Source organism: Muntiacus reevesi, chromosome 2 (assembly GCF_963930625.1).
Source record: "Muntiacus reevesi chromosome 2, mMunRee1.1, whole genome shotgun sequence".
NCBI classification, from domain to species: domain Eukaryota; kingdom Metazoa; phylum Chordata; class Mammalia; order Artiodactyla; family Cervidae; genus Muntiacus; species Muntiacus reevesi.
The window spans coordinates 102038488-102061227 of NC_089250.1; the positions used below are offsets into that span (position 1 = coordinate 102038488).

Genomic DNA, 22740 nt, shown 5'->3' on the forward strand with positions numbered 1-22740 from the left:
TATGGCATACCATCTCTTGCAATCCTACCTGACATGTTCTTGATATGGGGGAATGTTGGTAATATACATGGGTAGTCATATTTGGGGGCTTCCCCCCTGGCTCAGTGATAAAGAATCTGCCTGCAATGCAGGAGATGCAGGTTCAATACTTCAGTTGGGAAGATCCCCTGAAAATGGCAACCCATTCCAGTATTTCGGCCTGAAAAATCCCATGGGCAAAGGAGCCTGGAGGCTACAGTCAAATGAGTTGGAAAGAGTTGGACACAACTGAGCATGAGCACAAGGCATATTTTATTTAGCACCTTCTTGCCTCCACCTACTAAAATGTATCATCTGTAGCCTAATTCTTAGTTACTATACCCACCAGGGGTATCCATTCTGCTTTTCTTCTCTGTCCATTCTCTAGGTGTGAAAAGTGAAAAAGAAAGTTTCTCAATTTTGTGTATTTGCAACCCCATGGACTATGCAGTCCATGGAATTCTCCAGGCCTGAACACAGGCCTTCTCCCGGCGATCTTCCCAACCCAGGGGTTGAAATACAGGTCTTCTGCATTGCAGGTGGATTCTTTACCAACTGAGCCACCAGGGAAGCCAATCCAATAAAAAGAGGCTCCTGGTTGGGAATTCCCTGGCAGTCTAGTGGTTAGGACTCTCCTATTTCACTGCTGAGGGTCTGGGATCAATCCTTGGTCAGGTTCAGCAAGCCATGCAATTATGCAGCATGGCCAAAAACAAACTAAAAAAAGGGGGTGGGTGAGCGGACACCTGGCTACATATGGCAAAATATAGCTATTAAACATTAAATTCATTAAAATTAGCTTTAAAACTTATTTCCTCGATCACATATACCACAGCTCAGGTGCTCAATAGACATAATCAGTTGAGTCACTCGGTTGTGTCCAAATCTGAGACCGCGTGGACTGCAGCACGCCAGACTTCCTTGTCCATCCCCAACTCCTGGAGCTTGCTCAAACTCATTTCCATTAAGTCAGTGATGCCATCAAACCATCTCACCCTCCTGCCTTCAGTCTTTCCCAGCATCAGGGTCTTTTCCAGTGAGTCAGCTCTTCACATCAGGTGGCCAAAGTATTGGAGTTTCAGCTCTAGCACCAGTCCTTTCAGTGAATATTCAGGCCTGATCTCCTTTAGGATTGACTGGTTTGATCTCCTTGCTGTCCAAGGGACTCTCAAGAGCAGTTCAAAAACATGTTTTTTGTGTGCTCAACTTTCTTTATGGAGCAACTCTCACATCCATACATGACTAGAGAAAAAAGCATAGCTTTGACTAGACAGACCTTTGCTGGCAAAGTAATGTCTCTGCTTTTTAATATGCTGTCATAGCTTTTCTTCCAAGGAGCAAGTGTCTTAAGTAAGGCTACAATCACCATCTGCAGTGATTTTGGAGCCCCCAAAAATAAAGTATGTCACTATTTCCATTATTTCCCTATCTATTTGCCACAAAGTGATGGGACCAGATGCCATGATCTTAGTTTGTTGAATGTTGAGTTTTAAGCCATGTTTTTCACTTTCTGTTTCACTTTCATCAACAGGCTCTTTAGTTCCTTTAGCTTTCCTCCATAAGGGTGGTGTCATATTAATATCTCAGGTTAATGATATTTTTCCTGGCAATCTTGATTCCAGTCTGTGCTTCATCCAGCCTGGCATTTTGCATTATGTACTATGCATAATAAACAGGATGGCAAAATACAGCCTTGCCATACTTCTTTCCCAATTTGGAACCAATTCATTGTTCCATGTATAGTTCTAAATGTTGCTTCTCATCCTGCATACAGATTTTTCAGGAGGCAGGTAAGGCAGTGTGGTATTCCCATCTGCTTTAAGAATTTCCCACTATTTGTTGTGATGCACACTGTCAAAGGTTTCTGAATTTTGTTTTGAGAGTGGCAATATGGAATGTTTCTATCATCAGAAAAATTTCTAATGGATAATACTATTCTATAGTGACTTCTTTACCAGCTATAGTGTTCTGTAGTGAAATTGCATTAAATGGCTTTTTCATTTTCAGTGAACAGAATAACAAAGCAAGGAGCAAGCTAATTCAAGCATTTTGCTTAGGAGAAATAGCTTTTAGTAACACCTCAAATCCATCTGTTGAAACCAAAATACCTGGAAAGTCTAATTTTCTTCCACTATTTTCTATTTTGGTGCCCGGTCATCCATGAAAAACACCCAGCTGTCTTCTTTACCTCACACTCTTTTTTTACCCTCTATATCCAAATGTCCATCGAGTATAATCTCCTCTAACCATATAAATATATTGTAAAGACATCGCCAGTACAGCTCCACTGCCTCTAACCATCATTATCTCCTGCTCGAATGCTCCCCATAACCCTTCTGTTTAAGATCTTCTCACTCTTCAGACTCATCATAAGTACTAACACAATCTTTTGACAAAAGCAACTCAGTAATAAGTACACCAGTGTTGGTTACAAAAGAGATTCTCAATAAGTTGTTTTATTAGTAAGTCATGTCACTACAGTATTCAAAACTCTTCACTGGTTCCCAGAAATTTTCTCCCAAGTGTGTAGCCTGGTTCATAATAGATAAATAACTAAATGAATTAAGTTATCACATGAGTTAATGAATGAATATATAAAAGTCAGACAAAAATATAAGTACAATGTAACATGTTCAGCTTGTATAATTTGGATTTTGTTCATACTTGGTAATCTCCAAAAATATAATTATGTGGGTTTATGAGAACAGTCAGCATATTTAATGAGTTAATCTTTACTTTTTATAGTGTTGAAAGAAGAAGAAACTCTTAAGAAAATGTGTCCATGATGCAAAGAACTGACTCATTAGAAAAGACCCTGCTGCTGGGAAAGATTGAAGGCAGGAGGAGAAGGGGATGACAGAGGATGAGATGGTTGGACAGCATCACCAACTCGATGGACATGAGTCTGAGCAAGCTCCAGGAGATGGTGATGGACAGGGAAGCCTGGTGTGCTGCAGTCCATGGGGTAACAAAGAGTTGGACACCACTGAGTGACTGAACTGAACTGAGATGGGTGGGATGGGCTAGGAGGTGGGAGGGAGGCGCCATATGTATACCTATGACCGATTCATGTTGATGTATAGTAGAAACCAACACAATATTATAATTATCCTTCAATTAAAGATAAATAAATAAAAAAAAAAAAAGAAAATGTGTCCAGTTATTTCACATTTCCAGGTGCTGGAGTGAACAGCAACCACCCCCAACCCCAACCAAAATGATCAGTCAAAAGAAAATGATAAAGCTCCTAATCACTTTGATATTCTCATCACTGAATCAATGGATATGAGTTTGAGCTAAATCTGAGAGATAGTGAAGGCCAGGGAAGCCTGGTATGCTGTAGTCCACGGGGTCAAAAAGAGTCAGACATGACTCAGCAACTGAACAAAAATAATATTAACCCTAAAGACATAACAAAATGCAAAGAGATGTTGTACCAAAACTTGTGGTGGTTTATCACTGACAAAACCCTCTTCAAAGCCTTCCCCACTAAAAAAAATGTTTTTCTCATCAAGCAAAAAACTGTGCCATACTATAAAAATTTAACTTTATCCATATCTTCCATCTGTTACTAATCTCTCTACAATTTGAAACTGCTCTCATCATCTTCCTATGGAGATCTTGGCCAAAACAATAAAAAAGAGAGAGAGAGACAAGCATAAAATTATGTAAAGGTCTAGTTTTCACTTCCATGTGAAATAATGTGAGAAAGATTTAGCATACTTTAAGGAAAATACAACATATTTATTATTGCAACATGATTTCATTTTAACTCTTCTAGAGGCCTCTTACTAATAAACTAATATTAGTTTCAATTAAAATGAAATCTTTGAGAAGCAAATGTTTAATTTCTGAAGTACAGATGGAAACTACTACTTTTTTCACTCTAACAGCATAAATGAACTATTCAAAGTTGATATATAATACATTTCTCATTTCATTAGTTTAAACATCAGCTGTGGGTGTGCTTTATTCATACTATGGACATATGGTTGCTTGGATCAGAGTTGAAGTGAAATTTTTTAATGCTTTCAAGAAAATACAAAGTGAGTATAATTAAGTAGCCAGTTAATGGTAATTTAAAAGGAAAGCAAATTGACAAAGCTATCTCAAATCCATAATCTACCTAAGTTTCAAGAGAACAAGGTTTATACATAATATACCATTGTGTTATACAATTATCGATCAAAGAGAGGGACACCTTAAACAAATTCACTCTAATCAATTGAAATGCCAGATAGAATCAACTGTTCTGAACTTTGAAGTGTAGATTTGTTAAACAAAAGTGGCCTTTCGGTTAATATCTTGTCAGCTTCAAACTTAAAACTATCTTGTCTATTTTATACTGCCAGATTCAAAGCCAGCCCTGAACTCATTAGAAGTCTGTACTTTCTTTACAATCTTTATTCAGAATATACAGAATAATCATATCCATTGAGTGCTTACTCATCTTGACACTGTATTAAGCATTTTATATGCATTGTTTCATTTAATCCTCACAGCAGTTCTGTAAGGCATGAACTATCTGACTTTGCGACACCATGAACTGTAGCCTGCCAGGCTCCTCTGTTCACGGGATTTTTCAGCCAAGAACACTGAAATGAGCTGCCATTCTCTTCTCTAGGGGATCTTCCTGACCCAGGGATCAAACTCAGGTGTAAGGATTGCAAGCAGATTCTTTACCATCTGAACCACCAGGGAAGACATTATAATGCTATCTTGATTTTACCGATGAGGAAACTGAGGTCAAACAGCTGATAATTGAGACTTCAGAGCTTGCTCTCTGAACCCCAAAGCTGCATTGCCTTCTTTTGATAAGTAAAATACTTTGGGCTTATTAATTTCAGTGCTCCTGGGAAAATTAATGTTAATTTTCTGGCAATAGAGCCAATTTCTCCCAAACCTTGAGTCTCTCTCTGGTAGTAACTCAAGAATATTTTATCCTTTCTCAATTCTTGCTAAATTTATTATGTGCTTTTGAAAGTAGGTGAGGGCACATAATTATTGGATTAAGTAGGTCAGAAAAAAATTCAAACTCATTATAGCTAATCATCTCAAATGATGTCATTAAATTATGTTTTCTATCATTAATAAAATGCAGACTAAAATATTTCTAATTATATTATTATCTTTGAAAATTACCAATGATAAAGGAGTTTGGCTTTGAGAATTCACATAATGCGAAGTCATCATTTCTTTACATTATGCTAAGTAAGTGGGAAGAAATGAATAATAACAGAAAGTGCAGTTAAGCATATGCATGACTTCTATAAATATCGCATACTCTTCTTAATTTTTAAAATTTGTAGAACAAACATTGATTATCAAGGTTCTTTGTCCCTCACACATGACATATCATAAAAATCAAAAACCAGTGAGAATTTTGCTTTTCCTCAAATGAGAGAATCAAGGATCTGAATGAGTGATTTATGACACATCACACAGTTAACAAGAAATTTTAACTGACCTCACTGTTGACTCCACATCTACTTTTCAAACATCTGGATTGGCTAAAAAAACAATAACAATGACAAAACAACTAAAAAATGAAATAGCAAAGAGAAAGACTGTTGTCATGGCTTCATGATACTGATACTTTTTCTCCCCTTTGGCAGAGAACTTTTCTCTATGAAATTCTGGATCACTTAATTAGCCTGAGTGTCCAGCTTTGGGTATCGCCAGCAATGAAAGGACTTAGCTGTTTCCCTTAGATCTTAGTCTTGATGTTTCTCAATAATACATTAATATTAATAAATGATATTAATTTATTTAGATGTTTCAGGAATTAGTCATGACCACTTAATGTAAAATTTAGCTCTGTCACACTTTTTCTCATATCCTTTTCAACTGTGTTAACATCATGTTAATTGGTCAAAGGACTGTAACCATTTAAAGACTATTTAAGTCTTTAAAGTTGCACCTGTACTAAGTAATGTTCTGTGATGACCATTGCTCATTATGTACCACATTAATTTAACTGAATTAACACATTATCTCTTAAATTTTTTGTTAGTTGTTTCTGTATATCTTAGAGGTGGATGAGCTTAGAGGTGGATCCTCTAAGTTTCACTCAAACCTTCAAAATAACTGCAGCTTCAAATGACATCTTGACTGCAGTGTCTTGAGACTAGGGCAGGATTACACAACTAAGCCACTCCTGGATTCCTAATTCTCAGAAAATGTGAAAGATAGTGTTTGTTATTTTAAGCTGCTAAATTTTGGGGCAATTTCTTTTACAATGGATAATTACTACACTAACAGACTGGAAAGGTCTAAGAGAGTACATTATTTTTGCCCATATAGGTTCATTCAGATGGAATCATACTGTATATATTGTTTTGTATCAAGTTTCACTTGGCATTGAGGCTACGAGATTTTACTCACATTGTTGTATGTAGGCTAACTTTTTCTTACTACTATATAGTATTCCATTGTACAACATACATATTCCATATGTATCACATATTTACCATTCTACAGGTAATGGGCATTCAGATAATTTCCAGTTTGAGACTTTTATACATAGTGATGATATGAACATACTGTACATCTTTTGGTACTGGGATATTGTGTACATATTTTCAGGGAATTTATATACATATTTTTAGGGACTATACCTATCAGTGGAATTTCTGAATCATAGAATATATTTTTGTACCATATTAGTAGACACCAACAGTTTTCAAAGTGGTTGAAATACATTTTATTCCTATCAACAGTGCTTGAGAGTTTTAGTTGTGATGATAACTCTTTTGGCATAGTCCAGCTTTTACATTTTAGCCTTTCTGCTCTCTCTTTCCTTTTAATGTGTGAGTCAGGTGTGTGTGTGTGTGTGTTCTATTGGTTAAGCTTCTGTATTGCTTTCAATTTTTATCTACTCTCTCGCTGTTTTTGAGTTTTGAATGGTTTGAATTTTCCTCTTTAGAATTACTCATCTTATCTATTGCTTAAGATCATCCATTAATCACTTGAATTTCTAGTATCAAGAAAAACACACACAGGAAGAGTGAAAGAAAAATAAAGAAGTAAAGGAGCAACATGGTCTGTATCTCTAGCCAAACACAGTGTAGGAGGTATCTTGGGTCACAAGAACAGGGAAATGTGAAAATTAATAAACAGAAGCTTTGTTTAAAGTGGATTTTGGAGTCCAGAAGGGGCAGATCTCACACCCTACCTCTTGACATCAATTGTAGACTCAATAGGAAGAGACATACCTTTGCATTTCTGAAAGGAAGAAAGTTCCTATTTTACTACCCAGCAGGTTGTTTGTTATCTAGTCACTAATTCGTGTCTGATTTTGTGACCCCGTGGACTGTAGGCTGTCAGGGATTTCTCAGGCAAGAATACTGGAATGGGATGCCATTTCCTTCTCCAGGGGATCTTCCTGAACCAGGGATTAAATCCACATCTCTTGCATTGGCAGGTGGATTCTTTTCCACTGAGCCACTAGGGAAGCCCGGTAGGAAGAAGAAAGATATTCTCCTCGCCTGGCAACAGCCCAGCCAATGAGAGACTGTCATGACTCCGCCAATGAAAAGCCACTATACTTCAAATTCCCGGGTTCCTCCAATGGACATTTTGTTTATAACTGCTCCACTCCAGTCTTCCTTCTCTGTAAAAGAATGTTCCTCTCCTTTGTTTTCCAAACCTGACGGTGGTTTACCATAGTTTCCATGTCCTGAGTTGCACTTGTTTGCTATTATTGAATATATCTATTTTGCTGGTAAAATGCTTGGCAATTTCAATTTTTAGGTAAATAGAAATGTCTTGTGGAGAAAAAAGAATCTTTAAAGATGCTAAAGAATATACCTACAATGTGAAGGTTTCTAGTAGGAGAAACTTTTTTTTTTTTCCCTGACCTGTGGTGGTGAGGTAGTCCTTCACATGATGCTGGGGATTTGCTGGGTGAGAATAAAAAGATTAATCTCAGCTCCCTAAAATTCCAACTCTCCAACATGTCCAGCTGTCTATGATTATATGTCTGAATACAACTCTTAACTCTACCTGGTAACTTTCTACCCACTCTTCACATTTAATTTAGGTATCAGTTTCCCTGTGAAATGTTCCCTGATCACTAGTCCACCCAAGCCTCTGGCTGTGTTAGGCAATCTTGTCTCTTGGACTTGCTGATACTTCAGACATACATTTGCTAAAGATGCTATGTCTCTAACTGTATGTATTTTCTTATACTCAGCCACTACTGCCAACAAAGGTCCGTCTAGTTTAGGCTATCGTTTTTCCAGTAGTCATGTATGGTTATGAGAGTTGGACTATAAAGAAAGCTGAGCACAGAAGAATTGATGCTTTTGAGCTGTAGTGCTGGAGAAGACTCTTGAGAGTCCATTGGACTGCAAGGAGATTCAGTCAGTCCATCCTAAAGGAGATCAGTCCTGGGTGTTCATTGGAAGGTCTGATGTTGAAGCTGAAACTCCAATATTTTGGCCACCTGAAGCAATGAGCTGACTCATTTGAAAAGACCCTGATGCTGGGAAAGATTGAAGGCGGGAGGATGAGATGGTTTGATGGCATCACCGATTCAATGGGCGTGAATTTGGGTAAATTCCAAGAGTTGGTGATGAGCAGGAAGGCCTGGCGTGCTGCAGTCCATGGGGTTGCAAAGAGTCGGACATGACTGAGTAACTGAACTGAACTGAAAACCTGATAGAGAGCTTTTAAAATCAGAATCTCTGTCATCACCTTTGTTTCCTCAGAGTCAGAATTCAACATCAGGCACGCAACTGAGAGCCTGAACCCCTTCCACTGTGTTCTACTGTTGGATGTGATAACTATGCTGAGATGTATCTTCAAACATTAAGGAACACTGAGGGTAAAGAGGACTAAATCTTCAAGAGAAAAAGGGCCATCTATAAAATAGTACAATCAGATTAGTATTAGACTTTTCATGAGAAACGCTGAATCCTGAAAGGAAAAATACGAAGCAATGCATTCAAATTCTAAGGAGAAATTATTTCAGAATTGAGATTCAATACTCAGCCAATTTGCTAATTAAGTGAACGGTGAGATAAAGAGTTTTTCAGACATGCATATACACAGAATAGTTAATTTCCAAGAACTCTTCATTAGGAAGATACTTGTCAATAGAATCTTAAAAAGTGAATCAAAAAGCAAAATATGGTGCTGAGAAAACAATGAAGTTAGAAAAACAGTTGGAAACACCTTAGGGTATTACTGTTTGTTGTAGCATGGATACACTGAGTAAGCATGTAGATATTTTTGAGAGCCAAGTCTCTCATTATGGGATAAGGGAGGTACCACTACAGAATGTGATAAGACAAAAGAACCCATGGAATAGGATTGCAATGGAGGTGTCAGCACGAACTCATGATTTCATATATAGCAATATAGTACCTTTTGTGTAAGAATGAAGAGGAGTTAAGAACACATATTAATCTGTTTATTTTCACATTAAAAAGACTCACATGAAAGATAAAGGAAATTTATTATTTACAAGGGATGCTAAGAATAGGGTAGAAGGAATAGGAGGAGAGAGATTAGTCTCTGAGAGGATATACATTTTGTGTATTTTTAACTCTTATAAGCATGTTAAGACTACACACTTTTAAAAATATAAGATTGACAACAAGGATATCAGCAGGGGAGGGAAACATAAAAGCAAATGCAAATAGCAATGAATGAATCTGTTTTGAATTTTCAGGGTGTGTATCATCGAGTTGCTTAGACTTACTACTTTATAAAGCTGTACTGTTAAATCCACTAGCTGCTAGAAATATCTTACTATTCAACTTAATTTACATTAAATTGATACACATTAAATATAATCAAAACTTCACTTCCTCAGTCACTCTGCTCACCATATATGGCTATCATTTTAAACAGTGGAGATATAGCTCATTTCTATTCTCGCTAAATGTTCTTTTGGACAACACTGTTCCAAATACTTTGAATTATTTGTTGAGCACTTGTCCTCTGGAGGATGCTGTTTTAGATACTGGAATAATGATATGAGCACTAACTGTGTAGTTTGTCTATGTATACTTCGCCAATAAGAGTTGTAAATCTTCAGAAACAAACCCCCTTTGGCACCTAGAAATTAACCAGGCCATTACAAAACTGTCAGATTCTATTTACCGATATCATTCTTAGCTTTGTTGGTCAATATATACTCACCTTCATAAAAATATAAGTGGCTATCTAAACAAGAAAAAATATATGTTTTGCTTGTGTTTTGAGAGACTATAGATATTTTTTCTTACTGGGTTAATCTCATGAAGGTTACAGGATTTCACATCTGCTGAAATTATCCCAGTTCTAATATATGTGAAAAATGTTCTGGAATTTCAGTGCCAACTTGTTACTTTTACTTTGACAGAACTGTCATTATTTTAGCGAGTTATAATATTACAGTGAAAGAGCAGAAACTCAATTTCATAGTGAGTTTACTCTTTCTACAGTAATTCAGTATTACATGGTTTGTAAGGAAGGGCTTACACTGTACAAGTGTATAGTATTAACATTTTTAAAGAAAAAATTCATTTTTCTTATATCTAATACTCCTGTATATTGAATCTTCTTACTATTGCAATCAATATCTTACAAATTTCAGGGTGCCAAAATTAAGATGATTTAAATACATATGGATATATAGCTCATTCAATAGATATTTTTCTAGAAAGTCAAATAAAAAATGTTTGTGAACTTCCTGAGTACGTTTGTTATATTGAATCACTCCTTTTACTATTCTTGAATGAATGAAAAAAAAATGCTATAGGGAAGTTTCCTATTTGAGGCAATTGAAGAGACTTCTTTTATTAATATTTATCCCCCTAATTTCTTTCTTTCTTTCTTTCTTTTTTTTTTTTGTAATGCTGGATATAGATGCATATATATAAGTTCAAACATTAATTTAAACAAGTGTACTAAGGTGAATTAAGATTTACAACTATGCTAATTTTTTAAAAAATAGCTACAGAAATCCAGAAATTTCTATATCAATATGTTACGATTGTGAAAGACCAGTCCAAAAAAAAATTTTTTTTAAGGAGCTAAAGTTCTTTTGTAAAACAATGAAATAGGTCTACTTCTAGCATAGACACTTTCTGGATCCATGGGTCTATTCAAAATTATACATGAATCATATTCACTTTCTCGGGCTATATTTGGTTATAAGCAGAAAAACTGAAAAAAAAAAAAAAAGAAGACGAATAGACGGGAAGATGGCAGATGTATGGAGAGAAGAATTGGTAGTAAAGTAAAGCATAGATTTTTGGAAGAAAAGATAGGTGAATAGAATCATGTGTATAAGAATGTGAATGGATGAAAGGTGAGACTAAACTTTACAACTTTACTTCCAAAAAAGAAAACTTCAAAGAATACAATAAGCTTTCAAAACTTAAAACAAGGTCAATATAACTGGAACTACATAACGATAGTTAGAGAAGACAAGGATAATTGCATAAAAATATTCTAGAGTTAAGGTACAATAATTAAGTAAAAAACTGATCACTTGCATTCCAGGCAAAAATGAAGCAATGAGTTACATGCTTCATAAAATTAAAATGGAGCTAAGTACTTAAAGGGGCTTCCCTGATGGCTCAGAGGGTAAAGCATCTGCCGGCAATGCAGGAGACCTGGGTTTGATCCCCAGGTCGGGACGATCGTCTGGAGAAGGAAATGGCAACCCACTCCAGTACCCTTGCCTGGAAAATTCCATGCACAGAGGAGCCCGGTAGGCTACAGTCCATGGCAAAGAGTCGCATATAAATGAGCAACTTCAACACAAGCACTTAAAAGTTTTCATTGGGACTGATGTAAGATTTTTCCAACACTACATGCTTAGGGGAGTGAATGTTTCACTTAGGTATTTATATGTTTTGTTACTAAATGACAAAAAATGATCTTCACAAATAGTGTTAAAAAGAAAATATTCTTCATAAAAATATTTCTTTTTACAATATTATCATCATCTTCTTTAAAAAGTTAAAGTCCTAGAATTTTTGATTTGCACCTTTTTGGATTTCTGATGTGATATGATACCAACAAGGGCTTCAAAAATTTTGACTCTAGGGAGGAATTTAATGGATAAGTGAATGAATAAGGTCACCATGACTTTTGACAGGAGTGAATCATAAATTATTTGAAATTGATGTCAATAGTGAGTTCTTAAAAGATGAACATTCAGGAATATCAGACAAAAGAAACTCCATTTATTTTAGATAATAAGTACTAACAGATTAAACTGATGTTTTCTTCTGAAAATTTAAGTAACTTGCATTCTTGCAGCAGAAAGCTCAGATCTGGAGTGTAAGTATGATAATATATCTGAAAGTGACCACCACAATATCTGGTGCATAATATGGTTCCAGAATAATAGCAGAAGAACACTTATCAATTATTTACTATGTACACTAATTTAGCTAGTACTTTACCTATTCTGGAATCAGTAAAGCATGACAGTGACATGTCTAGATTTCTAGTAGGGGTCACTTTCTTCCTTGCATTTTATTTACATTGCATTTTCTGGAGCTGTGCAAAGCTATTCAGTTCAGTTCAGTTCAGTTCAGTCGCTCAGTTGTGTGCGACTCTTTGCGACCCCATGAATCACAGTACACCAGGCCTCCCTGTCCATCACCAACTCCCGGAGTTTACTCAAACTCATGTCCATAGAGTCGGTGATGCCATCCAACCATCTCATCCTCTGTCATCCCCTTCTCCTCCTGCCCCCAATCCCTCCCAGCATCAGGGTCTTTTCCAGTGAGTCAACTCTTCACATGAGGTGGCCAAAGTATTGGAGTTTCAGCTTCAGCATCAGTCCTTCCAATGAACACCCAGGACTGATCTCCCCTAGGATGGACTGGCTGGATCTCCTTGCAGTCCAAGGGCTCTCAAAAGTCTTCTCCAACACCATAGTTCAAAAGCATCAATTTTTCAGTGCAAAGCTGTAGCTCTAAGCAAATAGTATATTCTTTCATCAGCAAACTTTACTGTGACACAGTGGATTTTTAACCTGGCCCTACATTAGAATCAATGGCAACCCACTCCAGTACTCTTGCCTGGAAAATCCCACGGATGGAGGAGCCTGGTAGTCTACAGTCCATGGGGTTCCAAAGCGTGGGACAGGATTGAGAGACTTCACTTTCACTTTTCACTTTCATACATTGAAGAAGAAAATGGCAACCCACTCCAGTATTCTTGGCTGGAGAATCCCAGGGACAGAGGAGCCTGGTGGGCTGCTGTCAATGGGGTCGCACAAAGTCAGACTGACTGGAACAACTTAGCAGCAGAAGCTACATTAGAATCACCTGGAGGGACTATTAAAAGAGGCCTGTGGAGACCAGTGGAGAAATAACTCCAGAGGCTGAAGGGATGGAGCCAAAGCAAAAACAACACCCAGTTGTGAATGGGACTGGTGATAGAAGTAAGCTCTGATGCTGTAAATAGCAGTATTGCATAGGAACCTGGAACATTAGGTCCATGAATCAAGGCAAATTGAAAGTGGTCAAACAGGATATGGCAAAAGTGAACATTGACTCTAGGAATCAGCGAACTAAGGTGTACTGGAATGGGAGAATTTAACTCAGATGACCATTATATCTACTACTATGGGCAGGAGTCCTTTAGAAGAAATGGAGTAGCCATCATAGCCAATGAAAGAGTCCGAAATGCAATTCCTGAGTGCAATCTCAAAAACGACAGAATGATCTTTGTTCGTTTACAAGGCAAACCATTCAATATCACGGTAATCCAAGTCTATGCCCCGACCAGTAACGCTGAAGTAGCTGATGTTGAACAGTTCTATGAAGACCTACAAGACTGTCTACAACTAATACCCCCCAAAAGATCTCCTTTCCATTATAAGGGACTGGAATGCAAAAGTAAGAAGTCAAGAAACACCTGGAGTAAAAGGCAAATTGGGCCTTGGAGTACAGAATGAAGCAGGGCAAAGACAAATAGAGAGCTGCCAAGAGAATGCACTGGTTATAGCAAACAACCTCTTGCAACAACAAAAGAGAAGACCCTACACATGGACATTACCAGATGGTCAACATTGAAATCAGATTGATCATATTCTTTGCAGCCAAAGATGGAGAAGCTCTATACAATCAGCAAAAACAAGACCGGGAGCTAACTATGGCTCAGATCATGTACTCCTTATTGCCAAATTCAGACTTAAATTGAAGAAAATAGGCAAAACCACTAGATCATTCAGGTATGACCTAAATCAAATCCCTTATGAAAATACAGTGAAATTGAGAAATAGATTTAAGGGACTACACCTGATGGAGTGCCTGATGAACTATGGAGGAAAGTTTGTGACATTGTACAGGAGACAGGAATCAAGACCAACCCCAAGAAAAAGAAATGCAAAAAGCAAAATGGCTGTCTGAGGAGCCCTTACAAATAGCTGTGAAAAGAAGAGAAGCAAAAAGCAAAGGAGAAAAAGAAAGATATACCCATTTGAATGCAGAGTTCCAAAGAACACCAAGGAGAGATAAGAAAGTCTTCTCAGTGATCAGTGCAAAGAAATAGAGGAAAATAATAGAATAGGAAAGACTAGAGATCTCTTCAAGAAAACTGGAGATACCAAGGGAACATTTCATGCAAAGACTGCCTCAATAAAGGACAGAAATGCTATGGACCTAACAGAAGCAGAAGATATTAAGGAGAGGTGGCAAGAATACACAGGAGAACTGTACAAAAAAGATCTTCATGACCCAGATAATAATGATGGTGTGATCACTCATATTCACCTAGAGCCAGACATCCTGGAATGTGTAGTCAAGTGGGCCTTAGGAAGCATCACTATGAACAAAATAGTGGAGGTGATGGAATTCCAGTTGAGCTATTTCAAATCCTAAAAGATGATGTTGTGAAAGTGCTGCACTCAATATGGCAAGTTTGGAAAACTCAGCAGTGGCCATAGGACTGGAAAAGGTCAGTTTTCATTCCAATCCCAAAGAAGGGCAATGCCAAAGAATGTTCAAACTACCATACAATTGCACTTATCTCACACGCTAGTAAAGTAATGTTCAAAATTCTCCAAGCCAGGCTTCAGCAATACATGAACTGTGAACTTCCAGATGTCCAAGCTGCTTTTTAGAAAAGGCAGAGGACCCAGATATCATATTGCCAACATCCGTTGGATCATAGAAAAAGCAAGAGAGTTCCAGAAAAACAACTACTTCTGCTTTATTTACTATGCCAAAGCCTTTGACTGTGTGGATCACAACAAACTGTGGAAAACTCTGAAGGAGATGGGAAAACCAGAACACCTGACTTGTCTCCTGAGAAACCTGTATGCAGGTCAGGAAGCAACAGTTAGAACTGGACTTGGACCAACAGACTGGTTTCAAATAGGAAAAGGAGTACAGCAAGGCTGTATATTGTCACCCTGCTTATTTAACTTATATACAGAGTACATCATGAGAAATGCTGCTGTCTGGATGAAGCACAGGCTGGAATCCAGATTGCAAGGAAAAATACCAGTAACCTCAGATATGCAGATGACACCACCCTTATGGCAGAAAGTGAAGAACTAAAGAGTCTCTTGACGAAAGTAAAAGAGAAGAATGAAAAAGTTGGCTTAAAGCCCAACATTCAGGAAACTAAGATCATGGCATCTGGTCCCATCACTTCATGGCAAATAGATGGGGAAACAGTGGCTGACTTTATTTTGGGGGGCTCTAAAATCACTGCAGATGGTGATTGCAGCCATGAAACTAAAAGATACTTACTGTTTGGAAGGAAAGTTATGACCAACCTAGATAGCATATTAAAAAGCAGAGACATTACTTTGCCAGCAAAGATCCATCTAGTCAAGGCTATGTTTTTCCTGTAGTCATGTATGGATGTGACAGTTGGACTATAAAGAAGGCTGACCACCAAAGAATTAATGCTTTTGAACAGTGGTATTGGAGAAGACTCTTGAGAGTCCCTTGGACTGCAAGGAGATCCAACCAGTCCATCCTAAAGATCAGTCCTGGGTGTTCATTAGAAGGACTGATGTTGAAGCTGAAACTCCAATACTTTGGCCATCTGATGCGAAGAACTGACTCATTTGAAAAGGCCCTGATGCTGGAAAAGATTGAAGGCAGGAGGACAAGGAGACAACAGAGGATGAGATGGTTGGATGGCATCACTGACTCAATGGACATGAGTTTGGGTAAACTCTCGGAATTGGTGTTGGACAGGGAGGCCTGGTGTGCTGTGGTTCATGGGGTCACAAAGATTCGACACGACTGAGCGACTGAACTGTATGGAACTCTAGGCCACTGAGGGCATACCCACAGAGGTCCTGATACCATAGTCTGATGAAGAGCAGAATTTAAATTTTAACAAGTTCCTGAGTTATATAATGCTACTGGTCCAGGGATGAAACTTGGAAAATCACATGTAGTAGATATAATTAGCTAGCTCTCCAATATTCATTACTAACATTCTTGTGTAAAGAAATTAATTTGTTCAGCATCCAAATATCAGGAAGTTGATGTAGTTCTCAGCTTATTGATAAATCCTGATTATTACCAGCAAATTTCCAATAGTCAATGACTCATTTAAAGAGAACCTGCCACCCTTTTCTAGCCAATGAGATTTAAGAAAGTATATTCGAGGAAGGTTTCTAGGAAAACTTTTCATGCTTGAAGGAAAATTTCAGAGAGATAGTCCCCCTTTCTTTTCTGGACATTTTACTGTCCAGATATGACTTCTAAGAAGTGCTGTGGTCATCTTGCAAAAGAGAAAAAGCTGTCTTATCAAAATAACAGAGAAAAAATATGTATTTCTATCTGTGTTTATTAACTGTTGAATTAAATGATCCTGAAGTTCTTGATATATAAACCTGTAAAAGTTTCTGTTACTCATAGTTTGAAGAGGTATAACTGATTAAATGCAATTTAATCCTAAAATAAAATCATTTTAAAGATGAGAAATGTGAGACTTTGGCAGCTGCCCATATTTATAGCTAATAATTAACAAAGTCAACTTTTATACACAGTTATATTGACTCCAAAGCCTGTGTTATTTCCATTACTCTTCATACTGAAGATATATTATATATGTTAACATACTACATACTGATAGATATATGTTTTTTTTTTTCATTTGTTTGTTGTTAACTGTTCTGAGTGATTTTTTTTCTTTAAGCCAAACAGGAATAAAAAATATCTCTACACTCAAATGTTGCTCAGAGTGCAGATATAATTCACCACAGATGTTTGAGATCACACTATTCCATATTAAATTCAAACATTAGGAAGAAAAAAAAAAAAAAGGGAGGAAGGATGGACTACATAAAATATGCCCCATCAACACTAAAGTGTTTGTTCTCTTTTATTTAAGTGTCTTAAAAGATATTTTTTTAAAGCTTGCAATATTAACTCAATAACAAGAACAACCAATAGGATGACCACATTGAAAGCAGTAAGAGAATCTTCAGAAAATAAACATACAAATTAAAATTGAACACATAAAATATCAAGGATATTGGAATCAAGATCAAGCACCAAATCCTAAATGGCCTTTGCTCTTTTTATAATAAAAAATGTACTGTACATGCTTTTATAAAAAACAAATCCCTAAACATACTTACTTGATCCCATTGTATGATTTTTTGAGAAATGATCCTAATGTTGCTTAAGAGAGACAGTATATATTTCCTATGTCTTAACTCAAATTACATTATTCTTTGTAATTATTGAAATGCTGACTGCTAACTATGGTACTGGTAAAATAAAGTGTTTGAATTAGATAAAAGATGTCCATCCTTATACATTCTATTTACTACCTAGACAAATACAACTTCCAAATGACTACATGTGGTGCTCACTGCTCTCCCTAGCCTCACATGCATGGCCTTCAATATATCTAAAACTGCATAAACTATAACATATCTTTCAATTCAATGTATACAAACATGAAGTCATCACCTACCAAATTTTACTTTTCTATATCTCCTATCTCAGTAAATGTGATTACCACCTACCCAAGGCCCTTGTAACCAAGATGACTGGGAGACATTCTTGCTTTATCCCCTCAACCTCTACCCATTCTCATCAAACATGGTTACTTTTTGCCTTCTGTACAATTCTTGAACTGGAATCCTTCAGAAACTGGAATACCATTGCTCTAGTTCAGGCCTTCCCTTCTGGATCTCTCAGGATGTTGACTGAGAAGATGGCTTCTCTAACTCTTCTGTCATATATAGTTCTCAAAACGATCCATCTCACCACTATCATGGTAGTCATTCTATCAGGGCTCACCATCTCTCTGACCTGGTAAGACCCCTTGGTGGACTCTTAATTTTGAAAGTATGATATCCAACATTTTAGTCATGGAATTAATTGCCTTCATTTAACTCATCCCTTCTCCATTACCAGTAATTTTATATCTGTCACTGTACACCTTGAACATTTAAAACAGCTTGTAACCTTCCTGACAAGCCAGTTTATTTATACCTCTCTACATTTGTACATTACTTGCTTTCTAAACCTTTCTTCATATTCCTCATTACAGTAATTTCACCCTCTTTTTTAAAGAGCTGATATAGATAATACTTGTTCAGGGAGCCTTTCTGAGACTTTTCCTTTTCTCTACCCATATCTCAGATTGTATTATTATTCTGCTTCTGTGCCTCATATATTATTATTTGTCACTCTATTTTACATTCCACAAAGATAAGGCACTTAAAAGGTGTGTGTGTGTGGGTGTCCCCTAAAAGCCTGGTGTCATAGCTTCTCTCACCAAATTGACTTCTCCCTTTCCCCGCATAACCTGCACCTTGCATATTCAGTCAGTCAATAAGCGTGTAGATTTAGCCTCCCAAGTATGTTTCTGGCACATAATAGTTGCTCAGTGAGTGAATATACTTTTCTAGCTCAAGTTTTCATAATTCATAATCCTACTTCTCTGTGTTCTTGGACTAGAAGAATGCTTCATAAGTTGCCTAATTTTTACAACTGGAACTCATAGCGGAATAATATTTTGAAATAATACAGTTACTAATGTTGCCATTAGTTGAAAGAATTACTGAATCAGTTGCAGAGCATTTAACTTGGGTCTCTCCCTGTTCATTCTTCAAGCCTGTTCTGTTCCTATTCACTCCGTCACTCCTGTGTATAGCTTTGCACACACAGTACATTTGGTATGTTACAGGTGGACAAAGCTCTGAAGTTAAGAGGATTAATTAGGATAAAACTTGAAATATCCAAAGCTAACACCAGTTCCACAGGTCAACAGAAGTGTTCTGAAAACTTTTCATTTGAGGTGAGAAAAGCTTCTTCAGTATCACTTTAATATTTCTACCTCTAGAATTTTCTAAAAGTTACCAGGAATCTGCAGGAAAAGTAGAGAGAGAAAGTATATATAAGCATTTTTGTTGTTGCTATTCTTAATAATCTTAGATTCATCTGCTTCTTTCTCCTCAGAGGGCCTCATCACTATGCTTCAGTACCCACTGTCCTCAAGATTCCCAGAGATGTGCAGTAAATTCTCATATTCAGGCTATCATTGTCCATTGCTTTTATCTCTACCATGGGAAAAAATTATTTCAATAGATATCTACTTATCTATATGCATAATTAGCTCTATTTGAAGAAGAAGAAATCAAGATTCAGCAAGTAAATTCATATGCCAGGAATTGTATAAATAGTAAAAGATGCTCTCCCAAATAATTCTAAAAGCCAACCTTTATCCCTTATACTTGTAAAGCCTACCTTTAAAACGTTAGCAGAATGTTTGATGATGCAACAATTACATGGCAAACTACATGGGGGCCACAAATGCAAGTTTTGATATTATATTATAAAGTGATCTCAATAAGTCATCTATTGTATATTTCTGTGTTTACCATTACCTATAGAAAACAAGGCAAAAACAAAACAAAACAAACAAACAAAAAAGTGGCAACTACCATAAAAGAAGCATATAAAGCTTCAAAGACATTAAAAATTCGTGAGATTATATCCAATTAAAGATATTTTGGAAAATCCTCATAGAAGAGGTGACATGGAAAGCCTTAGGTCTTGTAGAATGAATAAGATATAAACAGAGAAACATTGGAAGGCAAGTTGGAGAAGTATATTATACAAGGAATGGAACATGAGAAACTACAGAGAGACTTATGGTTGTGATTAAAAAAAAAATAGTAGGGTTTACACTATAATAACAATCAAAGTAGAAAAACAGCAAAAATGCTAGCAGTTAATCTGATTTCATGCCAGGTTTTTCTTAATTTCCAAGCCAAAGAATATGTTCCTTATTTGGCAGATAACTAATGGCCTTTGGAAATTTTGAGTAAGATTCTAACATGGCTAGTTGTGATAAAGAAAATCTTTTCATACCATATCTGGGACAAATTTCTTTATATAATTCATAACAATTCCTAGGGAGTAGTTAACATTCCTGGTAAAATAATCAGTGCAACTTTGTGAGTTATGAGGTTAGAATTTTTTCTAGAAATTTCAACCTACCTCAACTGTCATGCTAAGAGCATGTTGAATTTTTGGTATAGTTGTATACAATCTAATATTTATCTAATTATCTTTATTTCTCTATGAATCATCTTTACTAAGATGATACATTTGAATTTAATTTTTCTAAAGTTTCTTCCCTTGCAGCATATCTGAAATATAATTTTATCACCTAGTCATAATAAATTTAAGAATATGTTTTAGCAGTGGTTCTCAACTACACTCCCATGAGAGCATTTCTGGAAGCACCATGGGTAGCAGAGGAGAGGTAGGATAAAGAGAAGCATGACTACATCTAGGTGTAAGTTCCAATACTCAATCTGTGCTTCAAAGAAAGCAGCTCTGTTTTGTATATTTGATTTCCATTTCATTTGAATAAAAATTTGCAATATTAAAAACATAGTTTGGAAAGCACTGCTTCACATAATGGATTTATAAGTGGTATATAATTGTTTTGTATAACTGAAGCAGGAAGACGAGTTAGGAGACTTAGAGCAAGCCAAAACCAAAATTTATAAATATTTGAATGAAGATGTTTGCAATGAGAATGGACATGATGAGACATTTGCTACTGAAATAAAAATGTCAAGATTTTATTACTGACTACGTGCAAGAGGTAATAGAAAAGAAGGAATTCAAGACATCTGAAGTGTTGATACTGGATATCTAACAAAAATGGGAGAAAGTATTATTATAATAAAGAAGCCAGGAAGAAAAGAAGTCTCAGAAAGTGGATAATCTATTCGTGTTGTGCTAGGGGTGACCTTCAAGTCCAGATATCTACCAGACAGGAAGAAGACTGAGATAAGGGAGAGGTGGAAGCAGGGGAGGGATGGAAGGAAGGACTGAAAAGGAGAGGAGGAGAGAGATTTGACAAGCATTTGCATAGAGATGACATTTGGAGCTGTGGCAGTAGGCCAAATCACAGAACTTTGCAGAAGATATTCATTTTGGGGGAAAATATATAGAAGTGGAGTTAGCTAATGTGACATAGATTGAGCTGAGAGCTAGAAGAGAATCAGGAGGACATAAACGTAAAAAATGTACAGTAAGATATATATGCTTGATGTCAGGCTAATTTTCCTATAGTTTCAAAGAGGAATGTGGCAGTCAGAATTAAATGTATTTGTATTGATAGCATTTCACATACTTGAGACAGAAGGAGCTTTGTCCTTCAGGTGATTAGCTGTACATACTGCAGGAATATCTGTACTGTATCAGAAAAAGCTACAGAAATTAAAATGATTTTTCAAATGTAAGATGGAAGTATTTTTTGGCATTGTTGTTTTTACTCTTAAATTATGATAGAGCCCTGTCAACCTAAGACTTCTTTCTCTTTATTCAGCATTCATTAATGAAACTACATTTATCTAATGTACTGTAGGAACAATGTCCTATGCCAGCAGCCTAAAAGTAGGTTAAAAAATGCATAATCATTGACTTAGTAATCTCTTTACAGGTAATGGTAGTAGAGCCAACTGTCCAGCAGGGAGAGCTGAGTAATTCAGATTCTATCTGCATGTGATTTCATCTGCATTGCCATGCTGCTGCTGCTGCTAAGCCGCTTCAGTCGTGTGAGGCTTACTGTATTTCACTGGTAAGAGAGTGGGGAAAATGGCTCCAGAATGGAAAGTCTGTGATTACACAACATGGGAGGTAATTGTGTTTACAGGGGGCTAGGACAGAGAGGGTGCTTGCCGAGACCATTTGCAAGAAGCTAGCATCAGCAACAGTCACCAAGAGAAGACAGAAGTCAGATTCCATAGCAGCCAGAAGGAATCAAAAACAGACTCAGCTGACCCAAAGGCTACAAGGCCACAAATGTCAAGCTCTTCTCTCAGTGCCTGCTGCTGTCAATACGAAACAGTCTTTCCTGGCAAGGACAGCAGGTCACATATCTCAGTTATTGCTCAGGAAATAACCTGTCAGCACATCATCTCTGAACATAAAGGACAAGATAACTGTCCCAAGTTCTGTCAGCCAAAAGTCCCAGTCATCTGAGGAAGCAGTAATATGGAATATGGGCCATTCTGATTAATATTATCTCTCACTGTCTCTTGTTCTAGTTGGAAACATTTTGGAGGCAATAACATTTTGTAGCATTGGGTTTTTGGTTTTCTTTTTTTCAAAATCTTTCCTAATGGGGTTTATTTCTAAATTTGTAGATAATAAATAAGGAATATCAATTTTGAGTGATTATCATAATCAACACTGATTTTTTTTTTTTTTTAATTTTCTCTTTTGAACTTCAACCAAAATAAAACAAAACAGATGTAGT

General features: G+C 36.6%; 1 protein-coding gene across 1 annotated transcript in view; it reads right to left on the reverse strand.

The window, feature by feature from the left end:
* Positions 1-22740, reverse strand: part of CTNNA3 (catenin alpha 3) — a 1724101-nt gene that overhangs the window by 363616 nt on the left and 1337745 nt on the right. The gene's annotated exons all lie outside the window — the stretch shown is intronic.